Source organism: Suncus etruscus, chromosome 7 (genome assembly GCF_024139225.1).
Source record: "Suncus etruscus isolate mSunEtr1 chromosome 7, mSunEtr1.pri.cur, whole genome shotgun sequence".
Lineage (NCBI taxonomy): Eukaryota > Metazoa > Chordata > Mammalia > Eulipotyphla > Soricidae > Suncus > Suncus etruscus.
The window spans coordinates 100102912-100121625 of NC_064854.1; positions in this window are offsets into that span (position 1 = coordinate 100102912).

Below are 18714 nucleotides of genomic sequence, written 5' to 3' on the forward strand. Positions count from 1 at the left end.
CCAGTTTCAGGGGAGCAAATGGGAGAGAGAGGGGAATGTATTGAAGCATGGAGCATGTTCTAGGATGAGGAAATTGCCCTGATTACCATCCCAGCTCTGAGACTACATATAGGTTTGATTGAGGGCTGCGGCTTTGCTCTTGTAGGAAAAGTTCTTCCTCTCTAGAAGTAACAGGTGAAGATCCTGGCCTGCCATGTTCGGAGCTTTGACATTAATTCCTATTTTCCTCCTTATGTTAGTGGCTGTGCACAAATCCAAATTAAACTTCAATGTCACAGTGTATGAAATGGGCCACATATTTTCTTCTTTCCAGAAATGTTGGGACAATGGGATGAGAGCAGGAACTTCTCGCATCTCTAGGAATAGACTAGAATGCTGGATTATCATAGCCTTTCCCACATGTTGTCAAGTCAGCAGGCATGTGGTTTATGACCACTATGGGGCTGATGGTACACCAATAGCCAGCCAATGGCTGGTTGGAAGAGAGCCAGATGGGCTTAGTGTCAAGGGAGATAAATATTTGTGGCTAAGAGGGGGTGGAGGTGAGACACTTATTCTGCCTCCTCCAAGGGGGACAATCCAGCCCCCAGAGCCCCTTCAAACCAATGGGTCACCAGTCACTCCAGCTGGAATGACAATCTCCCCTTCCCGCATCACAGGAGCAGGCTGGAAAAGAAGAGTTTCAGTCAATTAGCTTTTTGTTATGTCTACATACCACTTGGCAGCCAGTTTGACTTTTCTTCCATGGCTTCAAACATATGAAATAGTTTTGGGAAGGAGAACATCTTGAAGGCAGAGTCCAGAAGGATGGCAGAGCACAGCTGGAAAGGAGAAGCCTGGTATCACATGGATCGGTTTGTTCTGTCATGCAGCTGATTGGGGGGGCATGTGGGAGGTTACTTACCAAGGTTCAATCTTTCTTTCTTGGCTAGTGAGAGTGTGTGTACAGTTGGGATGGGATGAACTTTGAATGGGAGCTATTAATATTCTAGTTAACAATGGCCATAAATGATAACATTTTATCATGGGCAGAGAGGGTCCTTCTTGAAACAAATTAGCCTATCAGATTACCCATGATATAAACACAGTCCAACAGGAGAAATAGAAGACACACTCAGGCTGTGTCATATTTCCTTGCAAAGCTATATTTTGGCTTTTTCTTTCCTGGCCAGCTTTATTATTAAAATTATAAGGTTGGTGATGCAAACCACATGATTAATCTCTTCCTATGAAAAGGTTCAAATAATATAATCTGTGCATGAAGATGTTTGAAATGGTATCATTTTATCATCCAAATTAGCTTTGCCTGAGTTTCTTGCAGAAACCCCGAGGAAAAAAGGTCCTTTTATTCCTGCCAGAGGAACCAGCAGAAAACATCTTGAAACATCTTTAAATGCCAAACAAAGCTTCATTGTCCATAGGAAGTGGTATGGGCAATAAATAAAAGTTATCCAAATCTCATAAAAACCATAAAGGTAACTGGCAGAAATACTGAACTGGTCATTCCCTCATAAATAAATATACAGCTATCTTTAACATCCAGGCCTGTCCTGTTTAGTTGATTCATGGCCATTGGGTAAAGACAAGGATACCTGCCTCGGAAGATTTACCAGCTTGTGCTATCTGTCATTGTCTTGTTAGCAGTCCTGGAGGTAGGATGAGCTCTGGTTAACTGCCCTTGATGACTCCTAAGCTTAGTTAGAGGATTGGCTAATGATGCCTGGGACATGGGGGAACCACCCCCTCCCGTGTGCTCCACTTCATTCTCCCAAGAAACCTCCTTGCTGCAGGGAAGAAAGTACCCAGCAAAGCAGTATTTAAAAAATGCAGAATTGTGTTTTGAAAATAGCCCTTGGATTCCATGGCTAATTGCACTGTTGTAACCAGATTCTGTGAGCGCCCCGACAGTGGATTTTTGTAAACACATGGCAGCTCAATGATCCAATATGGCTTCCTTTTCACTGTGTCTCTCTGGCTGCCTGTTCACCCTCGTAGGTAGGCCACCCTGGGAGACAGAGACACGTGTCTTTAAGATGGAATAGACCAGTTCTTATGGACGTAACAGCACTGGGCTAGGCTCGGGTCAAGGGTGAAGGGCTCTGAAGCACAGAAAAAAACATCTGCCACTAAATACTACAGCTTTGGGATTTGGAATGTCTTTAGCCTCTCCCACCTCTTAGCTATCTCTAGGCTTCATTTTAGACAGTGATTTCTGTGGTGTGGAACAAAAACTTTGCAATGCAAAAAGCCCAACTGCAGGATTGTAGTAAACAGCTCTACATTCCCAGTCACTCATATTCCAGTCACTCCCTTACTGTGCAGATTTGTGGTGACTATGCCTTTGGTGTGTAGAAATCAGGCTGAGCTGAGAAGGAGCCACTGAGAAAGCAGAAATTTCTTCTTCTAAAGAGGCCTCAGGGATTAAATGATCACTTCTGATGGCTCCTGTCACACTTGTGATAGAATTTCCTCTCCTTGTCACTGGAACCGCAGAACATGATGCTTCAGATCTGCTTCCCCACAGAGAGAAGAGGCTAGAGGCAACCTACCTTACACCAGGAATAGAAGGAGTGGTGAGAAACCTCAGAGCCACACCTTTACTTCTGTGAGTTGTGACATGAAAGTCAGCCATTTCAGTAAATTCCTCAGGGACTTTTAGTCTTGGTTTTTGGGAAGGAGGAATGTTCCCCACCACTTATCTTTGTTTGCTAAGAAAGTTCTTGCATGACTGCAATAAGTCAGTTTATGCTACACTGTGCCCATATAAATAAAGATGCCTTCTGCTTTTGGCTCACAGCCCATGATGGTCATCAGCTGGGACATGACATCAGTCCCAACCAGTCACTTACACACCTTCCACCCCAGTTCTCTTATTTATTAGGCCCTCAGAGGTCTTCTAACCTGCTGGCAGAAGAGGGAAGGGCTATAGAAGGTCACAGACTTAGAGGGTGACCATAATAACTGCCCACATATCCATGGACAGACTTCTTCAGGGGATACTGAAAAACAGGACCAACAGGATTATAAGAAGATATTTGGTAAACCATGAACATTGCCATCTAGAACACCATCTAACATGGGAAAATCTCTGTCAAATTGTTAACAGAAAGGTTGCTCCAACACTAGATATATGCTTATTTATTCTCAAAGAGGGGGGTTTCCTAATTTCAGAATCTATGTCATTGCTCCTGAAAAAGAAATGCAAAGACTTCTGAAGTCTGTATTAGGTGTTGAAGAATACATATACCCTCAAAATGTCTTCTGGGGCATGACATACTGGAATTGGATTTTTGAATTGGAGAGATAGTATATGCACTAATTGTTTTCTTTGTATTTCAACTATTGTTTTCTAAAACAATAAAACAAACTATTGTTTTCTAAAACTAATTGTTTTCTTTGTATTTCAACTTTGTATTCCACATATGGTCCCCCAAACATTATCAGGGGTCAATTTTTAGCACAGAGCCAAGAATAGCTTTGAGCACCCAAAAAAAGAAAGGAAAAATTGAATTTTTACTTTCTTCAAAAGTTCAGGCACAAGTGTACTCAAGGGAAGGAGAATTTTGATATTCCCTTGGTTTATAATCTTGCATGTTTAAGGCTTCCTTTGTAAGCCCTGGTGAGGGAAGGGGGTGGGGCAGGGCAGGAAATTCTTCTTTCATTTTATACATTTAGGTGGAATACCCAGAAAACTGAACATTTTTCCTAAAGATGTATCATTATCATTATTTCCTCCTCAAAGCCAGAGACGTTCCTAACTCAGTGAGGAAAAGAAGCTTGGGAAGTTACCTGAGATCTAATGATATTAGCCATGCTTTCTGAACCAGCTCTGAGTTAAATAGAAAGCATAGGGTTTAGGTGAGTAGCAATTGTTGAATAAATAACAAGTGACCCAATACTGAGTGGATATCACAACAGTTTCATTATTTGGGGATTATAAATTGGGATGACAATTTTTTTTTGCTGTACATGAGATTTTTTTTTGGGGGGGGGGCCACACCCGGCGATGCTCAGGGGTTACTCCTGGCTGTCTGCTCAGAAATAGCTCCTGGCAGGCACGGGGACCATATGGGACACCGGGATTCGAACCAACCACCTTTGGTCCTGGATCGGCTGCTTGCAAGGCAAACGCTGCTGTGCTATCTCTCCGGGCCCTGTACATGAAATTTTTATATTCTTCATAAATATAGCTGTTATCAAAGCAAAAATAAAGACTACTTTATTATCAACTGATTATATCTTACATTCTTTATTTTGTTTTTTTGGGGTAATAGTCGGTGGTTCTCTGAGGCTATTCGTAGCTCTGTGTTCAAGGGTCAATACTGGTAATGCTTCAGGGATTCTTATGTGGTGCCAGAGATAGAAGCAGGGTAGGCCACATGAAAGGCAGGTGCCTTACCCCTGGATATCACTCTGACCCTTCAAAAATAACTGAAAACGGTTGGACAAAGTTCCACCAGTTATAGTAAGAGAAAGGAAAGAGAAATTTAAGCAAGAAAATCTAATGTTCATGGGCAGGGAAATTAGATAGGGAAAACATTCCCTATCTTACTAGGATAACAAAAAGAAATAAGCATGTTATCAACATTTATTTTATTTTATTTTTAATGATTGAAGAATTTATTCAGGTTTGGTCAAGCAAAATAAAATTTTGATAATGACAAAATTATAACGCTAATTAATGACATTTTTTGCTTGAAATCAGCAAATGTTTTTTTATTATCTTTATTTAAACATCTTGATTACAAATATGATTGTGATTAGGTTTCAGTGATGTAAAGAACACCCCCCTTTGCAACATTCTCAAATGTCCCAAATCTCCCTCCATCCCACCCCACCACCGGAATGATAAATTTTATTAGCCAGAAATTTATGCAGGATTCTTTAGGACGATTCCTAAGCTCTACAAGACATCAACTAAGGCTACTTAATGGTGCTGAGCTGACACATTACTCTGATGGTGATGATGGCTTTACTCAAGTGCTTGATACATGGCACAGGCAAGCTGTGTGTCTGGGATTAACCAGTCCCTGCTCACGTTATTGGAAGTTCAGCACTCTAAGAATAAGTCACATAAGACAGTTGGACAGAAGCTGAAAGGCTATTCTGATCTTGCCTGAGAAATCTCAGATCATAACTTGCACTGCATTCTTTTGGTCAAACAGGTCACTTGAACCAAACTGAACTTAAAGGGAGTGGGAACTAAATTCTATGTTCAATGGAAAAAGAAAACAGAATATATAGTCATTTTTCACCTGTCACTTGTGTGGACTTTCTCATTTCATCTTCACAGCATCTTATGAGGCACACATTACTTTTATTCCCATTTTAGTTAATAAACTTGATTCACTTGCTCTTACAAAGCAATTTATAGTACTGAATCATCCACAGAACAGCCAAGTAGAGTTAGTGCTTTCAAAGGCTCAACTCCAAACCCATCACCATGGAAATTTTGTCTTCCCTGTGTGAATTTGGGGTGTAGTCCCTACCAGCCCCTGAGGTACAGATGGTTGATCAAGTAGTGTACCCTACTGTAAAACATCTGTTGCAATGTCTCATGACCTGAGGTATAGCCAGGTTTATTTCTTGACAGGAGGGAAAAACTGTACACAGTTTTTGATCATCTGATAGTATTTGTGAGAATTTATAAGTAGATTTACTTGGGATGATTTAACTTTTTCTCACTTGCTCCTTTTTTATGACACAAGAAAAAGAAGACAGTACATAGAGGCTAGGCTGGTCTATAAATTATAAGAACACAGGGGTTACACAGCAATTCCTTCTTTTTTCCTCTTTGTGAGAAGAATGGACAACTTTTTTGTTGCTGCTCTTCTTGGTTAACAGTGTCATGAAGATGAGATAACCCCCATGTGGCTAGGAAGGAGGTGATGGTGCTTCATGGGAATAAGAGATGTTGCACGTTTGGTCCTCAGGCTGCCTGGGCAGAATTTCTTCCTCACCTCAGATTAAGTACATCCCTCTGCTTCCTACTGATAGGAGAGAACATTTAAAATGATTCCCACTGCCAGTAACAGAAACTCAAATTAAAGTGGCTTTATGGCAAGAATAGTTACTAGCTGGTAGCCTGGCTATAGGAAAGTTCTAGAACTGCTTAATTTGGAGTGCTAGCAGCATTACTGGAGACTCCAGGCCCTTTTTTCCAGCCATCTTCATCAAAGCTGGTTCTCCATATGGTTCTCAGATGGTCATTGTGACTGCAGCTAAAGCAAGCAAAGCCTTCTACCTTCACATGAATGGAGAGTGGAAATTTGTCCGGGTGAGAGACTGGACATATACTTAGCATAGGACCCCTGCAAGGAACGGAAGCAGAGTTGACCAGAACAAGGGGGTCAGTGAAGTCACAAGTACAGCTCTGTGAGGTTGGTTGAGTTCATCAGAGTTTGCCAAATTGAGGCAAGAGGGAACCTTGTGTTTCTGCAGTGAATAGTCAAAACTGGCCCTAAAGAGGATGTTTTGGATGCATAAAGCCCTCTGGAAAGAGAGGAATGAAATGTAGCCAACACCCCACTAACATGTATCCTTTGTGAGTAAGTGGGCATATCCAGTTCCCTGCTATCCCTGCTGGCCAACTTTGAAATTGATACCCATTTCCAAATCACTTATTGATAAAGACAGTGGAGTTGCCAGGATTTGCAGCAAAATAAACAAACAAAACAAAACAAAAATAGCCCCCCAAAAGAGGACAAGCTAAGGAGAACCTGTTGTTCCTGATCATGGTGGTTTCTTTGGCAGCTTCTCTAAATATGGGAATGAAATCTGAAGCCTTATCCAGGAGGACAGGGGTGAGACATCTACCCCATAGGCAGCAGGATCTAGTCCTGGGAAGGCTAATGCTGCCAAACACCAGAAGGGCATTCCTGAGAGACACATCTTGAAATATTTTCTTTCTTCAGCATTATGTTAGAATGGACCCAGAGCTCAAAGACTCTCTAGACTTAAGTGGCAAGCTGTGATTTCAGTGGTAATATGGGAAAGTAGGAGCTTCGCCTAATGCTTCTCTCTTCAGGAGGCAGGAGTGGGTGGATCTGTCTTGAAATGACTGATGCCTGACCAGGAAGCCACTCTGCTCCAGAGACTCAAATACTTGCTGAAATACATCTACAGGGCACATTGAGCAGATATCTTGCATTTCTGGGATTCAGAAGAAGCCTAAATAGTCATGAGAAATTGGGGTCCTTTGGAACATGCATCCCCACCATCCTTTGTGAGGCATAGGTACAGTTTTGGCCTTATATCGTATCATCCAATATAATGGTAAGAGAGATGGTTCTCTCCTAGCCTGGTAGAGTTGGCTATAGTGTACAAGAAAACAGTTCTGGGGTCTCGAGTGATAGTTCAGAGCTTAAGAAACTTGCCTTGCTGGGGCCGGGCGGTGGCGCTAAAGGTAAGGTGCCTGCCTTGCCTGCACTAGCCTTGGACGGACCGCGGTTCGATCCCCCGGTGTCCCATATGGTCCCCCGAGCCAGGAGCAACTTCTGAGTGCATAGCCAGGAGTAACCCCTGAGCGTTACCGGGTGTGGCCCAAAAAAAAAAAAAAAAAAAAAAAAAAAAAAAAAAGAAACTTGCCTTGCTTATGGCTGAGTTTGAATCCCCTGTACTTCATGGGGTGATCTTTGAGGACAGTCAAGAGTAAGCACTGAGCATCACCTTGTACTCTCAAGAGAGAGAGAGAGAGAGAGAGAGAGAGAGAGAGAGAGAGAGAGAGAGAGAGAGAGAGAGAGAGAGAGAGAGAGAATATGCATGAGAAATTTTCTGCTGCTTGGGGCATAGTTATAGAGCAAACTTCCCGAGGGGTCAGCAAACCAGTGCCAGCCAGTGGAAGCAGCTCTGAGGCAATTCATCTCTGTAGCAGGGGAAGGTGGGGCTTTCATCCTCTACAGGAGTCAGCTGACCTTCACACTTACAGATTTAACTAGTTTATCTTTTACAGAAAAAGTAATGTTCACTTTATCCTGGGCCATCTTTTTTGGGGGGTTGGAGTTTGAGTCACACACCCATAGGTGGTACCCAAGTCTTATTCCTGGCTCTACACTGGTGGGGCTCAAGAGATTATACCCTGGTTGGCTTCATGCAAGGTGGGTCCCCTACCTATCTGCTGTACTATATTCCTAAACTCAATGGCCTATCTTGATTGCGTTGCAGCCTGAGGGCAACTGGGGCCCAGGATCTGCATGTTAAGTCACTCCCAAGGGTGTGATGAGGTTCTTAGAAGTGAGGGTCTAGGGCTGGATTCTCCGTGACCTCTGCACTCCTGTTCTTTGGGTAGATAACTTCGGAGTCATCTTGTGTATTGTATGATATTAAGCATCTTTATTGGCTCTCTGGATGTGACTCAGTGTCTATAAGTGATGGCAAGGACAAATTGTCAAATGTTCCCTGGGGAGAAAGCACCCTGAGCTGAGAAGCAATGTGCCGGGTATTTCCCACAGGCCCAGAAATTCCACAGATCTCTGGGGCTTTGGTGATTAGCTGCTGGGCCACAGGGTTAATGGATGTTTTGCCAGTCTGACCCTGGAGCAAGGGGATTGGTGTAGATGATGAGCCTGCTTGAATCCCGGAAGTCAACACAGGCTGGGATAGGAGTGCAGATACGGGGCCGGGCGGTGGCGCTAAAGGTAAGGTGCCTGCCTTGCCTGCGCTAGCCTTGGACGGACCGTGGTTCAATCCCCCGGTGTCCCATATGGTCCCCCAAGCCAGGAGCAACTTCTGAGTGCATAGCCAGGAGTAACCCCTGAGCGTTACTGGGTGTGGCCCAAAAAAACCAAAAAAAAAAAAAAAAAAAAGGAGTGCAGATACATAGTGCAAGTATGCATAAAATAGGGGACCTAGGGCTGGAGAGATAGTACAGTGGGTAAGGTCTTGCATGTGGCTGACATGTCTTTGATTCCTGGCACCTCATATGGCACCTATCCCAAGTCCACCAGAAATAACCCCTAGGCACAAAACCAGGAGTAAGTCCTAAGTACCACCAGGTATGGCTCCCAAACAAAGCAAAAGAATATGAGAACTTTTTTATGCATCTGGCAGATGCATACGTGTGATTGATTATGAAGTTTAATGACTAAAAAAGGCATCTAATTTGTGGGCATAATCACATGCCTGGTATTCCTGGGGCCCACTTGTCTGCAACTTGGCCATTTCTGCTTCTAGTCCCTTCTAAGACCTACACTACTGCTTTCTCAGCAAGTCTGTGAGCAGGGTCCTTGACATGTTTTGTATTTGCAACTAATCCCAGAAGAAATTCAAGGCTCTAGGGTCCCTCCCCACCCTTTTTATTTGCAGACCCTTTGTAGTGTCATGCAATGCACTATGTTTTTGCTATGTCCAAAATTTCAGTAGTGGTGTGTGATGGTTCTTTCAACAGTAAAAACATGGGCTGGGAAGATGGCTCAAAGGTCTGAGAGTAGATAGAAATGACCCCTCCCTTCATGGCAATGAATTCTTGGAAATAATAAACCAGCTAGCCTAAAACAATGACTAATGACCTAGGCATGATTAAGATAATTAACTGGAGCCAGAACAGACTCAGAGAAGACTGGATCCCCCACCTCCTCTAGAAGAAGAGAGAAGGAAAGCCAGGAAAGGAATGTTAAAAAGAAGAGTTTCAATTGATCCCAATGCTTCCCCTTGACAACCATCTTAGCCATAGTAGGTAGAAAGTACTCTGTGAGGAGGTTTGGGAGAAACTATATATAAACCAACTAAGAGCAAAGAAGGTGGCACATGTGCTCTCTGGGCCCATGAACATGGTGCCTGCTTGCACATGTTGCCCACATCTGCCCTCTTGAGATGTGGACTTTCCATCTTTCATGCTGAACCATGTTCTGGGGCTCTCTCCATCTTTGGAGAAACTTGTGTTCTCTCTTTTTTGTTTGTTTATTTGTTTGTTTGGGGGCCACACCCGGTGACACTCAGGGGTTACTCCTGGCTATGTGCTCAGAAATTGTTCCTGGCTTGGGGGACCATGTGGGACTCTGGGGGATCAAACCGCAGTCTGTCCTAGGTCAGCTGCATGCACAGTAAATTCCCTACTACTGCGCCACCACTCCAGCCCCTTGTGTTCTCTCTTGAGCATGTTACTTTCTCCCTTTCTTATCCTCTTTCTCCTTTTCCCTAGTATCTTTGAATAAAATCTGTTTTTTTGTTTATTGCTCCTAAAAATTTTGTAAAAGAATTTAAAAAATACTTTTTTTTTTTTTGTAAGAAAAGGTGACAGATCCAAGTCCTGGGCAAGATCTAGGACTGACTCCCTTTACCTTCAAAAAACTATTCCTCTCTCTAGCCTGAGTCTCTGGTTCCTCAAGCATTCAAGTGGCAGGGATTAAATGCCACACAGGGCAGAGCAAGTGGAAGTCATGTGATCACCTAGGTTCTGTTGATGTGAAATCATTCTATGCACTGTATTTCCAATCCCAAATGAATAATTCAGATGCAGAGTAGCCATGAAGAATTAATAAGCTAAGCCAGTCAGGAGAGAATCCTGGAGTTGAGTTGTCTTCTTGCCTCATGGTCTCTCTCTGCCTGTCAAGCCAAACCAAGGTACTTAGACAAGCTACTTGAGTCCAGGTGTACATTTACATAGTAAGGGATAGGTGAAAAAGAAAGAGGAAAGTGGGGGAATGCCTTTGTTTTGGGTAAAAGCAGGATGTAAACTAACATGATGGGACTTGAGGCCATGCTATTGCAGGTGTTCATTGAAGACTTTATCTGTCCCAGATCTCTCAGCTGTTCCCAGATGGTGTAGCTGGAGAGAGATAGCAGCAGATTCACTTCTCGGGGCTGCCGCTTTGCTCCTCCTCCTCCTCCTCTTCTTCTTCCTCTTCTTCTTCTTCTTCTTCTTCTTCTTCTTCTTCTTCTTCTTCTTCTTCTTCTTCCTTCTTCTTCTTCTTCTTCTTCTTCTTCTTCTTCTTCTTCTTCTTCTTCTTCTTCTTCTTCTTCTTCTTCTTCTTCTTCTTCTTCTTCTTCTTCTTCTTCTTCTTCTTCTTCTTCTTCTTCTTCTTCTTCTTCTGAACTGGAAGCACCCACCACCCGCCGGTCTTGAACCATCAAAGATGATTGTAAGGCCAAGCTTGTCGAAGTAATCTCTGAGCTAAGGTCAGTTCCTCTCTCCTTCTCATTTCGTATAAATTACTTGAGAATCTCCATTGGCATCAATTCCATACTACAAAGTCCCCCAAGTATCCCCAAGTGATACTTGGGCACCCAACAAGAGTAGTTCCAAGCACTATTAAGTGTGACCCCAAAACAAAATGTATAGAAAATGGTGAAGTTCTAAGGGACAATTAGTCACCCACTCCATACTTGCAGTGAACCTTATTTATATATAGGGTGTGATTTGGCTAGATAATGCTTGTGTCAAGTGTTTTACAGAAAAGATTAGGGAGTGTATAGGGAAAACATGCTTCACTGTTTATTTGGGGGGAGGAGAGTAGATAGATGAGTGTTTGGATCACACTAGTGGTGCTTGGGGACTGATCCTGGTTCTGTGACCCCTGCACTGCCCAGGAGACTATAACCAGTCTGGATATTTGATAGGGGCATGGAGGAGGCATTGCTGGGGTGCAAGATAATTGTTTTAACTACTGTACTGTCTCTCTATTCCTGTTTTAATGCTTTTTGCTTCACAACAGGGCCAGAACCATGAGGAGATGAAGCAAATAGCAAAGGGAGCAAATTGAAGGAGGTATCTGCTATTGCAAGTACTTAGACCCTTGGAAGTATTTCAAGGTGGCCTGGCCCTTCTCTCCCCACTGCTAAATAGATTCTGCGTTTTTCTTAGTCAGTTCAAATATTTTTTCCAACGTACCTCTTAAGTGTCTCAATTTTATCTCTAGCTCCCAAGGGCATGAATAACAGGAACAGACTTGTTTGGGGTACAGCTTTAGGAGATATCTTGCTGTTGCTAGACTCCAAAAACTTCCTTGTTGGTATTGTTCAAAGCCTTATCTTGGAGCTGCTGGAGGTGAGAGCCTACCAAAGAAGGCAGAGGATGGAGCAAAGTTCATTTACATCAGAGAAGACCCTGGGAGAAGAAGATAAAAAGGGTGAAAGGAAGGGACAAGACAAGAAGCTGAAAGAGGAGATTGGGGAGATCAGCAGCTTCTGGAAGTGAGAATTGGGGAACTGAAGTGTCTGTAAACATTCAGCAAGTTGATGCACATACAGTCTGCTTCACCTTAAGTCCCCCAGGGTACCTTGCACCACCTCCTCAGGTCCTCTGGAGTTGAGTTTGTGTTGCTTTGAGGTGCTTTGAGGTGCTAGAGTCTAGCTCCAGTGCAAACTGACATTTATTGAATTACATGTATTACATTTGGGTCTAGTTGAAGTGGGGTGTCCCTGGAGTCGGGAAATTTTACTCATTTTCTTAAATAATCAGCTCTCTTGCAAAGGGGCATTATAGGAAGCAATGGAGATGCATCTCCTAGAGTTTTGGAGGTGTTTTGATGAAACTCTGAAACTGATCAGTGTAGTGATTGATGGTTGGGGAGATGGCTCAAGTGGTCAAGCACAGGTTTAGCATATGGGGACCTCTGGGTACCATATTTAACACCACATAATCCTCCGTCATCATGGGATATATAGCCCTGATGGTCTCTGAACATGGCCACTGCCAGAGTGACCCCAAGACAAAACAAAGAGAACGAATACATAAAAGCATTTGTCAGCACAATTCAGGGGGTTCTTTGAACCCAAAAGGCCTGCATTTGGCCTCTATGTCAAGGACATTATCCAAAGCTACAACATCCACTCTACACTTTGAAATGTTGTTACAGCAGTGAACCCCTCAGGGTCCAAGAGGGCCTGCTGGCCAGAGATACAATTTGAAACCCGAGTCCTTTGGAGCTTTGTCCTCTCTTCAAATAGCAAATAGTGGGGAGTAGCCTTTCTCTGAGAGAAATAGTGGGGAGTTTGGCAGAAGTTTCTGACCCAGAAATCTTACAATGGGAGTTTGTCTCAGAAGTCCCAGTGGAGGCCATTAGTGGAGAGATTTGCAGCTCTGACTTTGTTCCATGCCAAGAGCTGTTGTGATTTTAGGAGGCAGTCATCCAGGACTGGGAAGGGGCAGGCTAGACTATTCTAAGCCCTTACTCAGGGGACCCTGGTGGAAGATGATGACAAAAATGAGGATGTGAATTATTGGTTTAAGGGAAAACCCTGAAAGACTGGGGTTGGGACCCAAAGACTAGAGACCAGGAGAGGAGTTTTCGCCTGTGGCCCAAGGGACCTGACAGGACCTGACAGGACCTCCATGCTGCATACTGATTTCTGCATGCAGTTCAGGTTCAGGGAAAGAGAAGTAAGTGATTGTCCTCAAAACTTATAGAGGGGCCGATTACTAATCATTGCAACCACCTCTCAGCTCCAAGAGCACTGGTAAAGAGGGATATTCTGTTTATGACAAAGCCAACTACAAACATGCTTGTAATCATGGTACTTAAATCAAGATTTATTAAAAAAGAGAGTTTAAGAAAAAACAAAGCAAGTGAGAAAGAAAGTGGCTAGTAGGGAGTCTTCCTACCTTCCCTTTCATCCTTTAAACGCTCACTGTCCTCGTTTTGAAAGGAGGAAGGGGACCTTCTTGTCTGAAGCCAAGGGCTGGGGATTGACTACCAGAGAATCCTGAGTTGTCTTAAAATGTGTTTTTCTAGAAGCAGCTCTTTTGGGCAAGGATGCTATTTCATAGCTGACTCAGGAAACTAGGGAGTGCATTAGGGACCAGTGGGTGTGGGAAAGCAGCTTCAGTGGGAGTGTAATTGTGGGCAACAGAGTTTAATTGGAGTGGGGACCTCTGAACATTAGTAGAAATCCTCTTTCGCCTGCCCCTTAGGAAATTCTACCTGAGGAATTGAAGAACCAGGAGAGGCTGATCCTGGGGGCATTGGTTTCTTGTCGTTTCTGCCTGCTGCCTGCTTGGGCAGAGCAGATCTCCAGAGTCAGACTTTCTCTGTCTTTACAGACAAGAAAAACCGGGTATGTATAAGAGGAATAATAGTAACACCCTGAGGGAGCCATAGAGCACCACCATTTTAGCTCTGTGAACTGGTTTCTGAGCCCTCAGCTGCTCATTCGCTGAGTTGCTAAAGCTGACAGGCCGCTCTGTGCCATCATGGAGGAAGCATGTGCTGAGGAGAGGTCTTGCCAAGGTTCAGCACTGAGAAGAAAGCGGAACAAAGAGCTCATTCCTGCTTCAGTCCTGGAGCTGCTCCCAGAAAGCCAGGACTAAAGGGCCAAGAGTGCTGTCTCTAGACGAAGCTCCACTCTTAGGGCAGTGGGAGTAGTAGACAAAGACCTCAGGAGTTCTTGCTGCTCCCATGAATATGGATACAGGCCAGTGTCTGGGGGAGAAAGGCCACTGGGTTCTGCAGTGGCAGCCATGCCAGTTCAAATTTCTATTGGGGCTATAGAGAGCCTGGCTGTGGGGGTGAGGAAGACAGCACCAAAAGAATGCATGTGAAAGGCTCTAGTTTGATCCCCAGCACCAATACCCTTTTCTCACCCAGCACTGCCAGGTTTTGTCATGGTGACTCTCTAAATAAAAACACATGTGACTTCACCTCTGAAATAAATAATACTCAGTGGAGAAGTACTGGGAAAACACCACTGAACCACCTGGATAGTGCTCACTGAGGTGGTTGGGTGGTGCTCTTGATGGCTCTGGAATGACTGGTGACAGGTAGAGCCATAGCAGTCCAAGATGACAAGCATTAGGTGAGGGATGGATGGCCGCCAGCATAAGTACATGGATGCTAGAATGAGAAGACCTTAGCTCTCCCAGACATCAACATTGAGCCTGATAAAACTTGGAATAAAAATTAGAGCAGCCACAAAGGAAAACAGTATCTAAAATCAGTAAAAGAATTACCACATATTCCAATTTTTCCACTTCTGGGATATAGTATAGCCAGAGAAAGCAAAATCATAACCCTAAAGCTGCACACTGTAGTTTACTGCAGCATTATTTACAATAACAACAAAAATGGAAACAATGTAAGTGGATAAAAGAATATGTGGGGCTAGAGAGGTAGCGAAGTGGAAATGGCCTTGCCATGTGGCCAACCCAGGCTTAGTCCACAGCACTGCATAAGGTCCCCTGTGCACCAATATGACTATGATGAGTTCTTTGCAGTTCTTTCCAGTTTTATTGCAAAACCAGAGACATGTCACATTGAACAGTTTGAGGAGAACAGAACAATGATTTTATACGTGCATTTGTTGTGAAGTGACTCAAATAAATGTGTTGAGTTAAAACCTATCATCCCACATAGTTATAAAAGTTATATTTTTTTTCTATTAATAAGGCCCTTTAAGATCTATTCTTGGGCCCAGAGAGATAGCACAGTGGTGTTCGCCTTGCAAGCAGCCGATCCAGGACCAAAGGTGGTTGGTTCGAATCCCGGTGTCCCATATGGTTCCCCCGTGCCTGCCAGGAGCTATTTCTGAGCAGACAGCTAGGAGTGACCCCTGAGCACTGCCGGGTGTGGCCCCAAAACCAAAAAAAAAAAAAAGGGGGGGGCCCAGAGAGATAGCACAGCGGCGTTTGCCTTGCAAGCAGCCGATCCAGGACCAAAGGTGGTTGGTTCGAATCCCGGTGTCCCATATGGTCCCCCGTGCCTGCCAGGAGCTATTTCTGAGCAGACAGCCAGGAGTAACCCCTGAACACAGCCGGGTGTGGACCCCCCCCCCAAAAAAAAAAGAAAATCTACTCTTAAGTGTGTACTTCATGATAGACATAATATTGTCTAGTATATTCTAGAACTTAACCTTATATGAAAACTTGATCATCTTCACCTGCTTTTCCTAAATATAATGTTTCTATTAGTTTGGTTTTAAAAAGTAAATTTGCACATAATAAATGAGATGCAATAGTATTTTTCCTCTGACTTTTTCCACTTAATAATGTCCTTTAATTCTACTCATGTTATCACAAGAGGCAAGACTTCCTTAATATTTGATGGAATTCAACCTGACTTGCCTCATGTAAGGAAATTAACTTAACCACTGTACTACCACTCTGGCCCCACATGTTCCTTATTTACTTAAGCTGTTCATGTTTTGGTTGTTGTAAATAATGCTGCAGTGACCTGGAGGATTCTGAATTCTTCAGAATTGTGATTTTGCTTTCTTTGGATATGCTTTACTCCAGAAGCAGAACAGCTGGATTATATGGTAATTCTAAATTTTTTAAAATTTGTTTTTGTTTTTGTTTTGTTTTGTTTTTGGCCACACCCGTTTGACGCTCAGGGGTTACTCCTGGCTATGCGCTCAGAAATCGCCCCTGGCTTGGGGAGACCATATGGAACACCGGGGGATCGAACCGCGGTCCATCCTACACTAGCGCTTGCAAGGAAGACACCTCACCTCTAGCGCCACCTTCCCGGCCCCAATTTTTAAAAAAATTTTTTTTGCAGATATGATTTTTCATAGTTGTCCAGAAATTCAAAGCACTATTACTGATCCTATGACTTTTAGGGACAAGTATCAGCTACTAGGTCTTCTGGAAGAAGGAATATATGAGGGGAGGGTACTCACGCTTGATCCAAAAAGCTATGTTGTTATCATTCCCCAAGCTGGCGTACCTGAAGTGTAGTCAGATTGGTGTCCCCCAAAGGAATTGCAGAGGGTCAGTGATGAGTCAGGGCCATTGGGGGAAATGGTGATTCTGGGAGATGAAGGCAGCAAGCATGTCTTTGGCAGGGTGGGGACTTGACCCACATTCTTCACCAGAGATGGCCAGCTTTGTGCTGCCTGGGTTGGTGTAGCCATAATCTTTCACAGCTCAGTTTACATCTCATTTGAATGAGTCTATGGAGCTGTCCCAATTTGAACATCAAAAAGTCTTTTGAGTACTTTGTCTATTTAAAATTTGTTTTTGGGTGTTATTATACTGTCTTTTTATTTTTAAATATCACATTACAAATATATCTGTAACTATGTCACTTAAAGAAATTATTTAGAAAAAATTTAGATTTTTTTGAATTTTGTTATTGAGTCATATAGGTCCTTTACATTTTCCATATACATCCCTTTTATAAGTGAGGTTTGCAAATATTTTCTCCCAGTTAATTAGGTTCCTTATCAAGCAATGCAGAGACCATGTACATATGGGTATATTCCTGGGCTCTCTGATCTGTTCAGCTAATTTATGTATCTATTTTTATACTAGTGCTATACTATGCTATACTATATTTGATTACTATAGCTTTGAACTATAATTTAAAATTAGTAACTCTGATGACCTCCAGCTTTTTTCTTAGGATTATTTTAATTATTAGGGGTCTTTATTCATTTTCTTTTTTTTTTCTTTCTTTTTTTTTTTTTTTGGGTTACTCTTAGGGGTTACTCCTAGCTATGCTCTCAGAAGTCTCTCCTGACTTGGGGGACCATATGGGACAACTGGGGATTGAACCACAGTTCGTCCTGGGTCAGCTGTGTGCAAGGCAAACACCCTATCGCTGCGCCACCGCTCAGGCCCCTCATTTTCTTTCTAACTTTTATTATAACACTGTGATTTGCCAAACTATTCATAATAGAGTCATTTCAGGCATTAAATGTTCAAACACCAATCCCACCACCACTGTGATCATCCCCTCAACAGTATTCCCAGTCACCCATTATAGCCTACCTCCCTTCAGGCACAAATTTATTTCATATTGTTTGTTACAACACAAAGGCAAATAAAATGATCAAATCTTAGATCAACACAGGTCAATTTTTTTTTCTTTTTGGTGTTTGTTTTTTGGGCCACACCCAATGACACTCAAAGGTTACTCCTGGCTATATGCTCAGAAATCTCTCCTGGCTCAAGGGACCATATGAGACCCCGGGGATCAAATCCAGGTCCATCCTGGATCAGTCACATGCAAGGCAAACGCCCTACTGCTGTGCTATGGCTCTGGCCCAATACAGATCAATTTTAAAAGATTGTTATGTCTTGGGGACCGAAGAGATAGCACAGCAATAGAGCATTTTCTTTAGATGCAGAAGGACGGTGGTTCAAATCCCAGCATCCCATGTGGTCCTCCGAGCCTGCCAGGAGCGATTTCTGAGTGTAGAGCCAGTAGTAATCCCTGAGCACTGCCGGGTGTGACCCAAAACAACACCCCCCTCCCAAAAAAAAGATTGTTATATCTCTCCATGATGTTACTAAAGTCAGTGTAAAGATTTATTGGGCTGCGGTTTGGTGCTAGCTGAGCTAATTCATTTTTTTCTTTTTATAAAATTACTTTATTTAAATACTGTGGTTACAAGTTTGTTTATATACAGTTGAGTTTGTTCTTTTCCAAAATTTCAAAGTTATTCATGGTTGAGTTTCAGTCATACAATGTACAACACCCTTCACTGTGCAGTTTCCCTCCCTCCCTCCTCCCTGCCTGCCTCTAGTGCACACATTTTTTCTTCTCTCTCTCTCTCTCTCTCTCTCTCTCTCTCTCTCTCTCTCTCTCTCTCTCTCTCTCTCTCTCCCTCTCTCTTCCTTTCTCTCTCTCCCTCCTTCTCCTCTCCCTCTCTCTTTGTCTCTTCCTTTATTTTTCTTTTAGACACTGTGGTTTGCAGTATTGTTGTTGAAGGATATCATGACTATCACTTTATCTCCTTTTAGCACTCAGTTCCTGTTTAAAATGATCATTTCCAACTATCGTTATAGTGATTCCTAAATGCACTTCTCCACTATTTGTGACAAGCTTCCTACCATGA